Source organism: Haemaphysalis longicornis, unplaced genomic scaffold, assembly GCF_048455015.1.
Source record: "Haemaphysalis longicornis isolate Haplotype H1 unplaced genomic scaffold, Haemaphysalis longicornis Haplotype H1 scaffold_1, whole genome shotgun sequence".
In the NCBI taxonomy this organism is placed as follows: Eukaryota; Metazoa; Arthropoda; class Arachnida; order Ixodida; family Ixodidae; genus Haemaphysalis; species Haemaphysalis longicornis.
The window spans coordinates 385,461,257-385,474,905 of record NW_027526203.1 but is presented as its reverse complement, the minus strand read 5'-3'; the positions used below and the strand labels follow the sequence as shown (position 1 = coordinate 385,474,905).

Below are 13,649 nucleotides of genomic sequence, written 5' to 3'. Positions count from 1 at the left end.
CGCTGGTAGAAGAGGGAGGTCCCGTAAAAGGATACCATAGCGTTGCCGGGACTTAAGTTGACATGTCGCACTCTCTCAACAAAGTCAGATCCGTTCTGGATGTGCATCAAAGTTTTACTCGCTACGGGACTCAGCACTCGATGCAGGTACCCAGAAAGGCAGAACAGCGGCGACCTTGTAAAGTCTACTATTGGGCGGAGAGGACATCCTTGCTTGTGTATCTTTGGTACGCCGTAAATGGCAGGGGCTGAGCCGTTGTTGCATAGGAGCCGGTAATAAAGCTTCTTTTGTTCCACAGGCCAGCACCTTAACTTCGCCTCCTGCCACCCCATTGGCCACAAGACATCTGTTATTTCCTCCCTGGTAACCCGCGCCAAGCACATCTGCACCGGTGAGGAACAACTACAAAGAGAACTAAAAGTGGTACAACAAGAATTATCTCAGGATGGGTATCCGAGAAATTTCGCCAAGAATATTGAGCAGCAAATTTTGTCTTCCGCTGGCACTGCCCCGAGCCGAACATTCCACTCCCGGGCGGCAATCCCTTACGTCGGCGGCGTCAGTGAAGCCCTTTTCAGGATATTTTCCACATATGACTTGCGCGTTGCCCTTTATGCCCTACGCAAAACTTCGCGGCAAGCTAGTAAACGCGAAGTACAAGCTCCCAAAAGAAAGATGCCCCGGTGTCGTCTACAAAATCCCGCGTGGCGACTGTGTGTACGTCGGTGAAACTGGGAAGTTTCAGAGATGCCTCCAGGAACACTAGCGTGATGTAAACAAAAAAAACGTCACCGTAAATGCACTCACCGAAGACGTGGAAGCTCATAATCACAACATTTGCAAGATGTTATAAATTTTTCGATAACGCGACCTTGGGCATCCATGCAAGAAGAGCCTCAGAGTGGATTATGTGCGTTGAGGTCACAGAAAAAGAATGAAGGTGCGGGTAGCTGATCTACAAGGTCCTCGAAATCTGAGCTCAAAAGCTGGAAATCAGAAGGTATGTAAACGGAGCATAATGTTATTAGCCTATTGAAAATTATGGCACAAATGGCAACAACCTCAAGGACGGTCTGTAATTGGATAGTGTGACACAATAAGGCCTTTCAGGCAATGATGGCCGCACCCCCCTAAGACGTACCATCCCCATCCCTTTCCTTCTTAAATACCATGCAACTATTCAAGAAATTTGTATGTTTCGAATTTAAATGCGTTTCTTGTAGACACACGACACTTGGCTGATTAGACTCCAGTATCTCGTACCCATCGCAAATATTTAACAAGGCCTCTACAGTTCCACTTAGTTATGTTTTCTCTTCCCATTATTTAGTGTAAGAGCTACTGTTCTTCGTTTCTGTGTTGTCTTTCGGGGCTGTTATCCTTGGAAGGGGCTTTTTGGGCTTTTATCTTGGACACTGCAGGCCGTTCCCTTCGCTGTGCCGCAGGCAGGACCAGTCCGACGTCCATTTCGTCATCGGATGCGGGCTCCTTGGACCGCGCACCTTTTTGGGTGCACTTTGCCTGAGCCTCCACCGCCGAGGGTGACAGGAGTGCCACGGGTGGAACAGGCGGTGCGGCAGGGGTGGGAGCTGCCGCGGGTTCCTCCATCTCCATCTCCTCCATGCCCTCATGCGTGCTTTGTGCTGGTGGAGGGGATACGGTGGACACAGCATCGCTCCCAACAGACATGATTACCACCACAACCGCTACTGACTTGGCAGGTGGTGTGGTGACTGTTTGGGCTACCAAGGGCAACCCAGGAGGAGGGCAGGGGCAGGCCAAAGTCCAACTCGTGGTACTGAGTCCCTGCCGAAACCAGATGCCGCTCCGCTCTCCTGGCAAGCTGCGTCGGCGTACCTCGCCAGGGGGAAAGAGAACCTCTTCCGTGCCTCTGGGAAGGTTATTTTTTCCGTGACCCTCACATGTATGATTTTCTTTTCTTGTTTGAATTTCTCACATGTCCGTGAGCATGCCGCGGGGGGACCCTGGCAGTAGGCACAGGTGAAATTCCGGGAGTAGCAGTTTCCGAACAGGTGGCCATGTTGAATGCATTTTGCGCCGGTAAGTCGGCCACGCAGGAATTAGAGCCATGCCCAGACAGTTCGCACTCAAAACAGTGCCACGGGCTAGGGATGCAAGGCCAGTCTGGGCATCGGATGAAACCTGTATTTACAAATCCGGGGAGAGTTGACCTGTCAAAGGTTAGAATATGATGCTTCGTCGAGATTTCTTTGCCTCTCTACATATGGTCATGCACCTGACCCCTGTCAGGCGCATATCCCTGACCCCGAAGGCCCTCCGGCAGATCGGCTTCTGTTTCGTTCAGTAGATTGGTATCAGAGATGGGATCAGATTGGGACATATGAATGCTACGAACCGAGCCCGGGATATGCGTGGCATCTTTCCTACAAGAAATGACCCTCCGAACTACCGGGATATAGAAAACGGCGCTGCTGCTTGCGAGGCAAACACAACTGACAGCACTAGCGCAATGTTGACTCACGTGTTACGCCAAGCTGAATGTGACAGTACGGTGGAACAGGCCTACTACACCATGCTGGCACTTCTTAAAAGTGCCGGAAGGCATGACACTGACATTACATCGCACGTCTCATTACTTCTTCAACCAACGCGGCAAGACCTTGCTCAATATTTCGAACGCCTGAGCATCGCCTCCTGTATTTGCCTGAGGCATGCGGCCAATGCCATAACAACTGTCGCTAACGCCAGCTCTTTTACGAATCAAATAATTAAAAAATGTTATTCTTATTAAAAGTACATATTAAGTGAACATCATTTTTAAGAAGTATTGGAATAATTTAGCATAAACTTAACGGTTGCTTACATCCAACCGTGGTACGTCGCCGTTGTAGCAGTTCGGGCTGACCTGACGTTCAGGAACGGTGGACGAGCCCTACTGCGCATGCGCCAACTAGACATCAAAAAAACAAAGAAAGCGACTTTTTTTTTTTGCCGGATGTGACGTCATAATTAAAAAAAATGGCAGCTGTTGTACGTTTATTTTGCTGCGATCTTCTCGGCGTGATTTTTGTCTGCCGTTGCAGCGGTGCATGGGTGTTCGGCTTGCGATTGTGATAAGGGCGCTCTCAAAGAACTTCTGGAGAGCGCTCACGGTGGTGTGCAGCGTGTGATTGAGACGCTGAGTGTGTGCGGCCACCTTATTTGCGCGTAGTGCGTTACGACGGTGAACACGGGCGTTCTGCATAAGTTGTGCCGCCTCGATTTGCGAGAGTGATGAGTGCGCTCGCGACAAGCTTCTGCGCTGCATTTTATTAGAGCACCGTGTTGAGGCCGCTGGGCGTTTCGTCTCCGATGTGCGAGTGCGCGTATGCCTTCAACATCAAACGGCGGTGCTATCATGGCCAGCCGCGAACGATCGTTCGCACGAAACTCTTGTCGCTCACCACACGGTCATTGACTAAGAAATATCAAGACAAGACTATTGCGACCGGCCAGCCACGAGCGATCGTTCGCACGAAACTATTGTCGCTCACCACACGGTCGTTGACTAAGAAATAACAAGACTATTCCGACCTACAGGCTACAAAGGTGATTCCTGCACGTCGCTTTGGTTCGTCGAACCCCGTGTCTTGTAATCGCTGCGTGCTGTCATAAGCTCTTGACATTATATTCAGGAGGTCATGGTCCTGCTGCATATTCTTAAATCATTGCAAAGGACTCTTGGCGCGCAGAAATGAAAAGTTTGTAATTATCCACGTTAGTTTCGTTGGTCTCCAGAGGGTTGCTTTCCTGACGAGCGTATTGATGCGTATATCGCGGTATGGGAGCTGTACAGTCGGGGACTTAATTTTGCAGACCACGCGAGCGCGTGGCAAAAGCCACCGATGCGCGCTCTGGAGGCCCGGCGCCTGTTGTCGAGACCGGCACGGCGCGCATGCGCGTCCTGTTTTACTCGCAGGCACGCCGATTTTCTCGCTTATTGCTGCGGTGCTGCAATGGTCACTCAAGCCCCGCATAGCGACGCCTTTGTAGAATTCCTTTCTTCCCGGTGGCACATTTGGGGCCTAACGTGACGGTTGCGAGGGCTTTGGCGCAAGTGCTCCTCGCGTCCTGATAAACACTTGCGCGTAATGTTTTATTTGTTTGTTTTGTGCCTTATCGTTTATAGACGATGAGACTAGCGGCTTGCGAACGGCGTACCCGAATGAAGCGCGTACGAAGCACAGTCTCGCGGTACGCACTACCGACGACAAAATGCCAGCTATATGAATAGCTAACCTTTATTCACCTTGTTTATTGTGTAATTTGGCCACTGAACATATATTCCAGCTCGCTCTCCGCTGCCCATAAAGTAGGCGATTTGCAAGTTATATCAAAGAAATTATTTCGGCGTTTTTTCTGCCTACTTCATTACTTAAAAATGATAGAAATACGTACTTAGATAAATTGTCTGTTCGGTCTGCCCGTCGCATTCGTAAAAATGGCACCTCGGGCTCCCATTGAATGCCGTGAAATTATTTGCTACTTTTCTCTGTAATATCAATCGCTACTTAGGGCCTTCTGAATGTTTTTGTCACTATTGAACGGGTGTTTAACCACTGAAAAACAATCAGCTTGTCCCCCTGTTTCGTTGTTGACCTTGTCCTTCCGCTCCGCTGGGCATTTACAAGGTGGCCCTTTTCTGATGAAGGCGAAAAGCGAAAATGCTCAAGTGTGTTCGGAATTTTGGTGCATGTTACACATTCCCAGGTAATTAAAATTAATCCGGAGCTTTCAACTACGGTGCGTCAAATAATTCAGAAGGCCTTGGAGCGATTCACCCCCGTAGGCACGAATTCTTCGGCTAGCAACATCTCTCTGGCTATTAGTACGCCGTCAAATGTCCCTTTGAAAAACAGCTTCTCAAAAGTAGCAAAAAATTTTACGGCATTCAATGGGAGCCTGAGGTGCCATTTTCACGAATGCGACGGGCAGGGCGAACAGACAATTTATCTGAGTACGTATTTCTATCATTTTTAAGTAATGAGGTAGGCAGCAAAAACGCCGAAATAATTTTTTATATAACTTGCAAATCGCCTACTTTATGGGCAGCGGAGAGCGAGCTGGAATATATTGATTGATTGATTGTAGGGTTTAACGCGCCGACGCAACGCAGGCGATGAGGCGCGCCATAGTGGAGGGCTCCGGATTAATTTTGACCACCTGGGGATCTTTAACGTGCGGCGAAATCTCTACATACGGGCGTTTTTGTTTTTCGCCTCCATCATAAAAGCGGCCGCCGCGGCCGGGAATCGAACCCGCGAAGCTGGAATATATGTTCAGTGGCCAAATTACACAATAAACAAGGTGAATAAAGGTTCGCTATTCATATAGCTGGCATTTCGTCGTCGGTAGCGCATACCGCGAGACTGTGCTTCGTACGCACTTCATTCGGGTACGCCGTTCGCAAGCCGCTAATCTCATCGTCTATAAACGATAAGGCACAAAACAAACAAATAAAACATTACGCGCAAGTGTTTATCAGGACGCGAGGAGCACTTGCGCCAAAGCCCTCGCAACCGTCACGTTAGGCCCCAAATGTGCCACCGGGAAGAAAGGAATGCTACAAAGGCGTCGCTATGCGGGGCTTGAGTGACCATTGCAGCACCGCAGCAGGAAGCGAGAAAATCGGCGTGCCTGCGAGTAAAACAGGACGCGCATGCGCGCCGCGCCGGTCTCGACAACAGGCGCCGGGCCTCCAGAGCGCGCATCAGTGGCTTTTGCCACGCGCTCGCGTGGTCTGCAAAATTAAGTCCCCGACTGTACAAATGTGTTGACGGATGTGGACGGGCACACTTTGTAGCTGTTCTTGGGGCGCTGGATATACGAGGAGTTCAAGGGTGTCTCGTCTGGTAGGTGGTTGAGGCGGGAGGTTTGGGAGTGATGGTAAGCTTCGTGCAGTTTATCTAAGGTATTATGTACTTCCAGTTCGACCAACTTGCACGTGGGTGTCGAGAGGGCACTGTTCGGTCCGTGAAAATATTTATTTCGCCCACCACCATATTTGGTGCCCGTTTGTGCTTCTGCGATCAGCCTTCGTCGTGTTCTGCTTGAGCGTACACAGTGACAAAGTTTGATAACCGTAGCGGGACCCCGCACGACATGCGGCAGTGGGCCAAATTAACATTCTCAAATGATATTTCCATAACACTGTTGGACACGAATTCTTGTAACTTTGTTCCTCCTGTGGCTACACAGCCCGTCACCATGATGCACAGCATATACTGAAAGTCACGTAGTTTGTTGTTCCTATTTCAATGTATCTTGATGGTACATAGGGCAGACAAGGCCCTAACAGGCGGTGGTGGGAGCATGCCGCATTGGTGACGACTTGAACAGAAACCGATTTGGTGCTCCACTCCAAGACTCAATGCACGCCAGGTGGCTGCATGCCAGAATTTGATACGACGAGAGTGCTGAAGTTGTATGGCACAAAACAGGAACGAGAAATCTTTGAGGCCTATGTGATAAAGGTGGGAGACAGATGCACTATAGAATACTGAATAATTAGTGTGAAGTGTGCAGCAGCTGTAATTGCTTTTTATACATGTGGTGTTAAAGCAGTGTCACATGAGGGTTTTGTTTACTTTGTAATCACTCTCAGAGGGAAATGAAGCTTCGTTGATGAAGCTTTCCTCTATCCTTTCCTTGAGTCATGCCTGACATTTGACCAAAATTTCCAAGATGAAGTCTCAACTAACCTGCATAGCCACCTTCATTCAGTTCACTGTTTTGATGCATATTTAAGCACAAAACCCTGGGACGTCTGCCATTAATCACTCATAAAAAACCCTTGATGCCCGCCACACTCACCACTACCACTTCCACAACTTTGCAAAAAACAGATGCAAGCACAGCCATGACAGATTCCACCGTGCTTCCCAGTAAGCATGTCCCTTTATCAAGAAGGATGCATCACACCTCAAGTACACTACGACGCATACAAAAGCTAGTGATCATCTACCTCATCTGGACGTCACGCCTTTCTACAAGGGAATGAGGCGGCACACACTGCTGCCCTCAAATTTACTAGCCACGGATTCGTAGAAAGCAGAAAAGACCTGCCAGATTCCCTCGCGAACCTCTAAGTCCAAAGCCGTTTTACAGATGCCTACAAACCCACACATACTACAACACAACATATTACCCAACACGTGCCCCTATGAATGCCCACCCTGCAAAGGAAGGAAGGAGAGAGAGAGAGAACAAACACTTATTTCTAAGTCCAGGTCCTAATTTGAAAGTTCAATTTACCGGATCCGCGTAGTACTCCTGAATGCCTGGTCCTAATTTGAAAGTTCAATTCACCGGATCCACGTAGCACTCCAGAATGTCCGTGCGGATCCGGTGCACGTGTTTGTAGAGAGCTTCCTGGGCAGCCTAAATGTTCACTGTCGGCGGGGGAGACAGCCAGAGCTCCCAGGAAGTGATGAAAGTGAGGGATTGGGTAAGAGATGGTGGGGTGAAGTCCCAATTAGAATGAGGGACGGATGGGTAGAAAGAACACCTGGGGCAGGAAGGATGGCCAGGGCGCCGATAGATGCGGTGAAGAATGTGATGGGAGGGGAGTGAAGAGGTTTAAGCCTGTCGAATGAGGCACGCAGCCTCACGGGTTAGACAGGAACTGGGGGGTGGGTACAGGGTGCGTGATAGGCATTGGGCGTTTAATTGGTAATGGTGGGAAGCGCGGTGTTGAGTACGAACCGTCGGCGGGTGGTACAAGGTTGGCCAGGACATGGGCGGACCTGGGAAAGGTACTCGGGTGAGCGCGTCTGCTAAGGCGTTTCCGCACATGCCAGCGTGGCCAGGAACCCAAACCAGTGTGAAGCGTGGCCAAGGATTCGATGCAAGTATCGAAGTGACGAAATCAGTGGTGTGTGGGTGGGTCTCATGGTTAGCGAAATTACGAAGTGCTGACTGACAGTCGGAGAAGATATATACTGGCGTGGTGGTAGGAACATTAAGAGTAGCATGCTCTATTGCAAGGGCAATGGCGTATTCTTCGAGGGAGGTCGAATCCGGTGGAGGAAGAAAGGAAAGCATAGCAGTGTTTAAAGAAGGGAGTAGGAGAAATGAAGTTATGCCCATCGAGTTTGAGGGTATGTAGGAGATAGTAAAGGGAAGACAGAGCGGTTAAGCATCCAATCAACTGCACCCAATGCTTATCAGTGATTTCAAAGAAATGCGTCAAACTTGCATGAAACACCTTACTGCATTTTTAACTATCGTTCATGAAATTATTTGTGTAAATTATACACTTATACTCAAGTGACCAGGCAGTATATTTGAAGGTGTGTGAACATTCGCAACTTAGAATACTGTACGAGTAATTTTTGATATTCGATTTGCAGCTCTGTTTCAAATATTTGAAATTTACAAATAGTAGAGGAACGAATGTTTGCTCTATCTGAAGATGTGCAAACTTTCAAGCTTCACTACATGGTAAGACCTTGCGGGTTGGTTTTTCTGCATGACACCGAAGCCGTGCCAAAAGCCTAATGCAGAAGCCTTGCACCAAGCAAGTGTTCACTAACTGTGCTGTATGTTAGGTCAAGTGCCACACTACAAAAGCAAAATTTATAATCTAAAATAGCTTTCCTATAAATATAATAGCAGAAGTGAGAAATAAAACGTTATTGCTGGCTTGTTGGTGAGGTCCCACCGGCAACTAGCATGCGCAGCTTCCTTTCAATCATTGAGGAGAGTGGGGGGACTGCTGCCTATCATATTAAATATGCCTAATATGCTTACTGTGTTCACAGCATTTTGAGGAGCCCATATTTCTTTATCTCAATATATGCAAAATTCTTGTTGCACTGGTTTGCATGTCTGTGTTTTATTTTCTCTGTTACATTAAATTTTTTGTATGTCAGGCGCAAGTACCTGAACAGAGATGTGTCTAGTTCTGACTGCCTAAGCTGTCTTTTTTGGTGTAGTTATGTTTTATACACTCTAGAAACACCAAAACAAAGATAGTGTGGTTTGAAAATATTCAATTCGCAGCCAGCTTTTACTATTCGTATTCAAAAATATTTTATTGAATTCACAGCCAAGTTTAACTTGTGTTCAATTCACAGACGCAAAGTTGATAATCACACACCTCTAAATATATATACAAAAGGTAAGTTGTCGTTTGTAGTGACAAGAAACACTCAGCTGCAGTGGCGTCGCTAAGGGGGGGCCGGGGGTCCCTGGGCCCCGGGTACCAGCCCCTCGGTGAAGGGGGGGAGGTGCCACTTGTGCCCCTACAATGTGCAATGCTGACGTCGAAAACTGGAAGACAACTGTAACGAGACCAAAGCTTTGGCCTGTTCAATTTACGTCCCCACCAGTCTATTCAAATTTGTTTCCTGGTACAATGGAAGAAAGCGAGGAGAATTTTGGCATCCAGGAATGTCGCGGTAGTCGAGGATGGGTGCGGCTTAGGAGTTAATTGGCTGCAGGGTGAGCGGAGGCAAACAAGGAACGATTCCTGGAGAGGGGGTGCGTCGGTATACGACTGCGACGCTCGGAGGGGTGTAGCGAGCGAGCTTGCTTTCCAATGGGACAACAGGGGCCTAACAAAGCCCCTTCATCACGTCCAGGACCACTGTTGGGGCGGCGGACGAGATCAGTAGGGGGGAGGAGTGAAGGGGGAGGCATCCAAGCCTACGAGACTTTGGTCATGTGTCCTCGGCGGTTATTTATGTGACTTTTTTTACGCACATCAGATGTTGTGTACGGGTCATGGTGAATGTTTAGCATTTTCTGGAGTCTTCGCAGTGACGCGTTGGAGACCATGTACCCCGGTCCGGTTGTCATATTTTCAGAAGGAAACAAAGGTGAAAATGACCTGAAAAAAAAAATATGGGGAAGATTGAATCTTGAGGAAGCGGGGACTGATAATTAAAACGAAATGAAAGTAAGTGTGAAACATGCAATGAAGGTTGGTGCGGGGGAGCTAACTGTACAAATTAAGCCTGTGTTGGGAGGAGGGGTGGGAGCTCAGGTATCCAACATTAGGTGAGACAAATGGGTTGTCGCGATTTCCCCTTGGTTGCACCCGATTCCTTCAGTGCTTGCACTAACCAACCAATTCGCAATTTAAGCAATTGCAAAGGATCTGATATCGGGTGTTGATAGCTCATTTTTTATGTCGTTGACTTTCCTTCATCGTGCCCAGTGACGCAGCCAGCACATGGCAATTGTACGAAGATGGCATTATATGGAAGGGGCGTATCCCATGCGGCCCCGTGTATGTAAACTAAAAGAACGGACGAGTAGCTTGTTGAACAAATTATGCAAGAAATAGAACAGTTATGTAGGCATTAATTTTATTTACCAAACTTTTAATCAGGTAAATCTACGTTTTTTTATTTCATTCCCCTGTAAGTTAAGAGCAATATAAATGAGTATCTGCGTTGCGCACATAAATAAAGCGGATGGCCGTGTGTTCATGTTCTTTCCATTTTACCATGGTTTCCGAGTGACCGTCCCAAGGAGTTCTAAGTGAAGAAATAGTTGAAGCTGATGACCTAAATATTTTGCTCTGGTAGGTTCATCATCTAGGTGGAGGGTGAGAAAAAAAAGGACAGGACAACGAAATTAAGTGCATAACAAAAAGTTAAACACCAGGTACGTCACCCACTTTCTATCATTAGGCATTCGATCCGCTGAGTGCTCCCATCCCGGAACATGGTCGGGAGACCACACGATAATTGAGGTGGGAGTGAGGGGCAGTTTCTGTGTTAGTGAAAGCGTTCTGCTGAGTGCTTTGTGAACATTACTAGAAAAAAAATTTTGAAGACTGTGCGACAAAGGACAGGACGCCCGGTGTCGTATGCAAGATTTTTGAGCTGAGTGCCCCTCCGCATGCAGTGGGGAGGAAAAATCTACTGGAACAACTCAGGCAGCACAACGACGACGTCTGGCTCCAAAACATCAGACCGCAAAAGAGACTTCGGTGAAACACTCCAGAAGCGTGACCAACTGGAGGAAAAGTTGCAAAGAACATAAATCCTTCCCTACGAACCCTCCACTTGTGTACATGCAGGCACCGCGCTCCACAGCGAAGCACTTTGTGAGTGACTGGCGCTACAACGCGACCCCAGTCACCCCTGAAGGAAGAGGGAATCGAGATGGGTCCCAAACGTCTTGTTCTTGGTTATTACTTTTGGTTGGAGAGGGCGATATTATTTCCTCAGCTACTGGGAAAAGGTTGTTTCATCTAGGATCTGTCTTGAGCTAGTCGACTGTACAACGACGTCAATGAAATTGTCACCAACAAATCGGGATGGGCGCGACCGAACGGTTGTGACCCAGCGTGTGGCGCTGATACACTCGGGCCCGTACGAATCTGATATTTTACTCAAGAGTTCTTTCTTTATCGCTTCGTAACCTCCTTCGATTCAGATTTCCTTCATTGACTAGTGGCTGCTTCACTGGTAAGCCCGAACCTCACATTTTATACTTTATACTGTGTTCGTTTTCCCAAGACGCCAATGTCAATTAACTTATTTGCAAATGTGTGGTGGAATCTTTTTACAACGTACGAAAGGAAACGACAACATTGTCGCAGACAAACATCCACACGACTAGCCGTGCACTGGCCGCTTAGACGACTCATGTACGGCCAGTCATCTCTTTCCCCGCTAAATGCTCCCTTTCTATCTGCTTCCATTCTCAGTAATCACATAACCATAGAAATAGAGACCCGACAATGTATCTATTTCAAACATACTGAAATTCTCACTTAGAGAAATTTCCAGCAGTCGCATACTGCCACAGAGGCTGCCTTTAGTGACAAACGGGCAGGCGCAGGCGGTTTTTCCTAATTTATGGGGCGGCCGTTTCCTTCACATTTTATACCACTTGTCCTGCACAATACTTGGAAATAGCTTTTTTTTAAGTCCGGCTGTTGTTTATTTGCTGGGACAACTTCTATTTCTCCCCCAGCCTTCTTTCACCAGGCTCCGCCTGTGGTCCTTCAAGCATAATTTGTTCAAGGTGTGTTCCTAGACACAGGAAAATTGATGCGAATGAAGCGACTATTTGTCTTGCATGTGTTGCCTTTAAACAGCCCTATCATTGCTGGCCACCCTCCTCCAAGCCCGCGGGACGTCTGCATGATTTAGTCAACACAGCGGGCTGCAAAGCTTTCCAAACGCCTCTGGCGACCACCTTATAATAAGTGTCGTTGTCTGACGAGGCCCGAGACTCTCTCACACCTCCATTGCTCTTGCAGGCATCCATTCGCTTGGTATCGGCTGTAAGATGTGGTACTCTCACACTGCCGCATATCAGCCTTCACTTTTCCCCTAACCTACTTTGGTTTGGCACATTACACCCTGTGCTGCCGCAAGTAGCTCTTGGCCACTCCTTTCTCGGCTGCTAATGGTGTTTTCGTGCTCACGAGTGACACACCATAATGCTCCTTACTGGTAGGATTTTTATCGATGCCTAATTCACTGAAAAGGTCAGTGTTGTGTATCAAGATCTGCACCAGAGTCGTCGTCTGGGGTTCTCTAAACCAAGCTCGTGTAGCTATTATTGCCTAAATAACACACGGCTTCTTATCTTGCTGCTTACTTTTCTAATATATTGCCAGTTCTTATAAATAACTACACATCAAGTATCCTGTGGCTTCATTTCGCATCGCATGTCGCATATTATGCATGCTTGCATTGACGTTTCGAAGCCCATGCATTCAGTAGCTGTAAAATTTTTTTTTTTACATTGGTATCCAAATGAAAGACAAAATTTGTCGAGACCAATCGCTCTTGTCGCGCGATGAGAGCAATGCCAAGTGACAATAGTGACAGAAATCGCTTTTGGTAGCTTTAGTCGCAAGTGTGAACCAGCGTTCATATGCTAACAAGAGAAGACATTAATATTATCAATAATAACAATAACACTAGTTTTATTATTAATCATTGTTTTGTATATGTGAGGGGGAGACAAATTTTCTGGGCCTCGGGTGCAAGTTTACCCAGCAACGCCACTGCTCAGCTTCCATTGCCATCACTGCTGGAGAGAGAAAACTGACAAGCAAAACCTCATCCCTGACTAATTTCAGTTTTAAGTTGTAGTGGTACTTTTGTGCTGTTCGACAAGCAATCACTTATTTGCGGTAAGATTGCTGCAGGCAAGTCCTCAGTCACGCTAAACACAGAAGAAATGAACTTGAAAGCATTGCACATCATAAGATCTGTTCCTAAAAGTACCAACTGAAGTACAATATTGTTCTTCGGCATGTGACAGCACACATCAAATGCATATTGGGTGAACTGTCCAGCATCTGTTGAATGCATTGCATTATACCAGCTTGAACGTGCCTTAGAAGGGATAATTTTAAAAGCGGTAACTTGAGAGGGCCCACGAAAAAAAAAATGCTTAGCACCAGGGCTAAGTGCAACTAGTTAATATTTTCTCATTCACTACTTGAGGCCTGGATGTGGATTAAGGCTTGGTTCCTACAGCCGGTAACAACAACAACAAAAAAAACCTTTGTCCTGTGCGCAGCCCTACCTCCCACCGGGCTGCATGTCCTATTATCAGCTGGCTTAAGGTTTCAGACCAACAAAGTGATTAGCAGACAGATTATGGGAGTTACTACACCTTCGCAATGGTGAACATTACCTGCCTGCCTC

At 47.4% G+C, this 13,649-nt stretch overlaps 1 protein-coding gene across 6 annotated transcripts in view; it reads right to left on the bottom strand.

Moving 5' to 3' along the window:
• The window catches only part of LOC144155232 (uncharacterized), a 49,492-nt gene extending 46,783 nt beyond the window's left edge, over nucleotides 1-2,709 (bottom strand). For 5 of the 6 annotated variants that reach the window (XR_013319533.1, XR_013319536.1, XR_013319535.1 and 2 more), the window contains exon 1: nucleotides 2,504-2,709. The gene's annotated coding sequence lies outside the window, so the exon portion shown is untranslated. Of the gene's footprint in view, nucleotides 1-2,377 lie in introns of all 6 variants that reach the window. The other variant, XM_077686559.1, reaches the window with a different exon arrangement.
• Nucleotides 2,710-13,649: the final 10,940 nt, after the last annotated feature.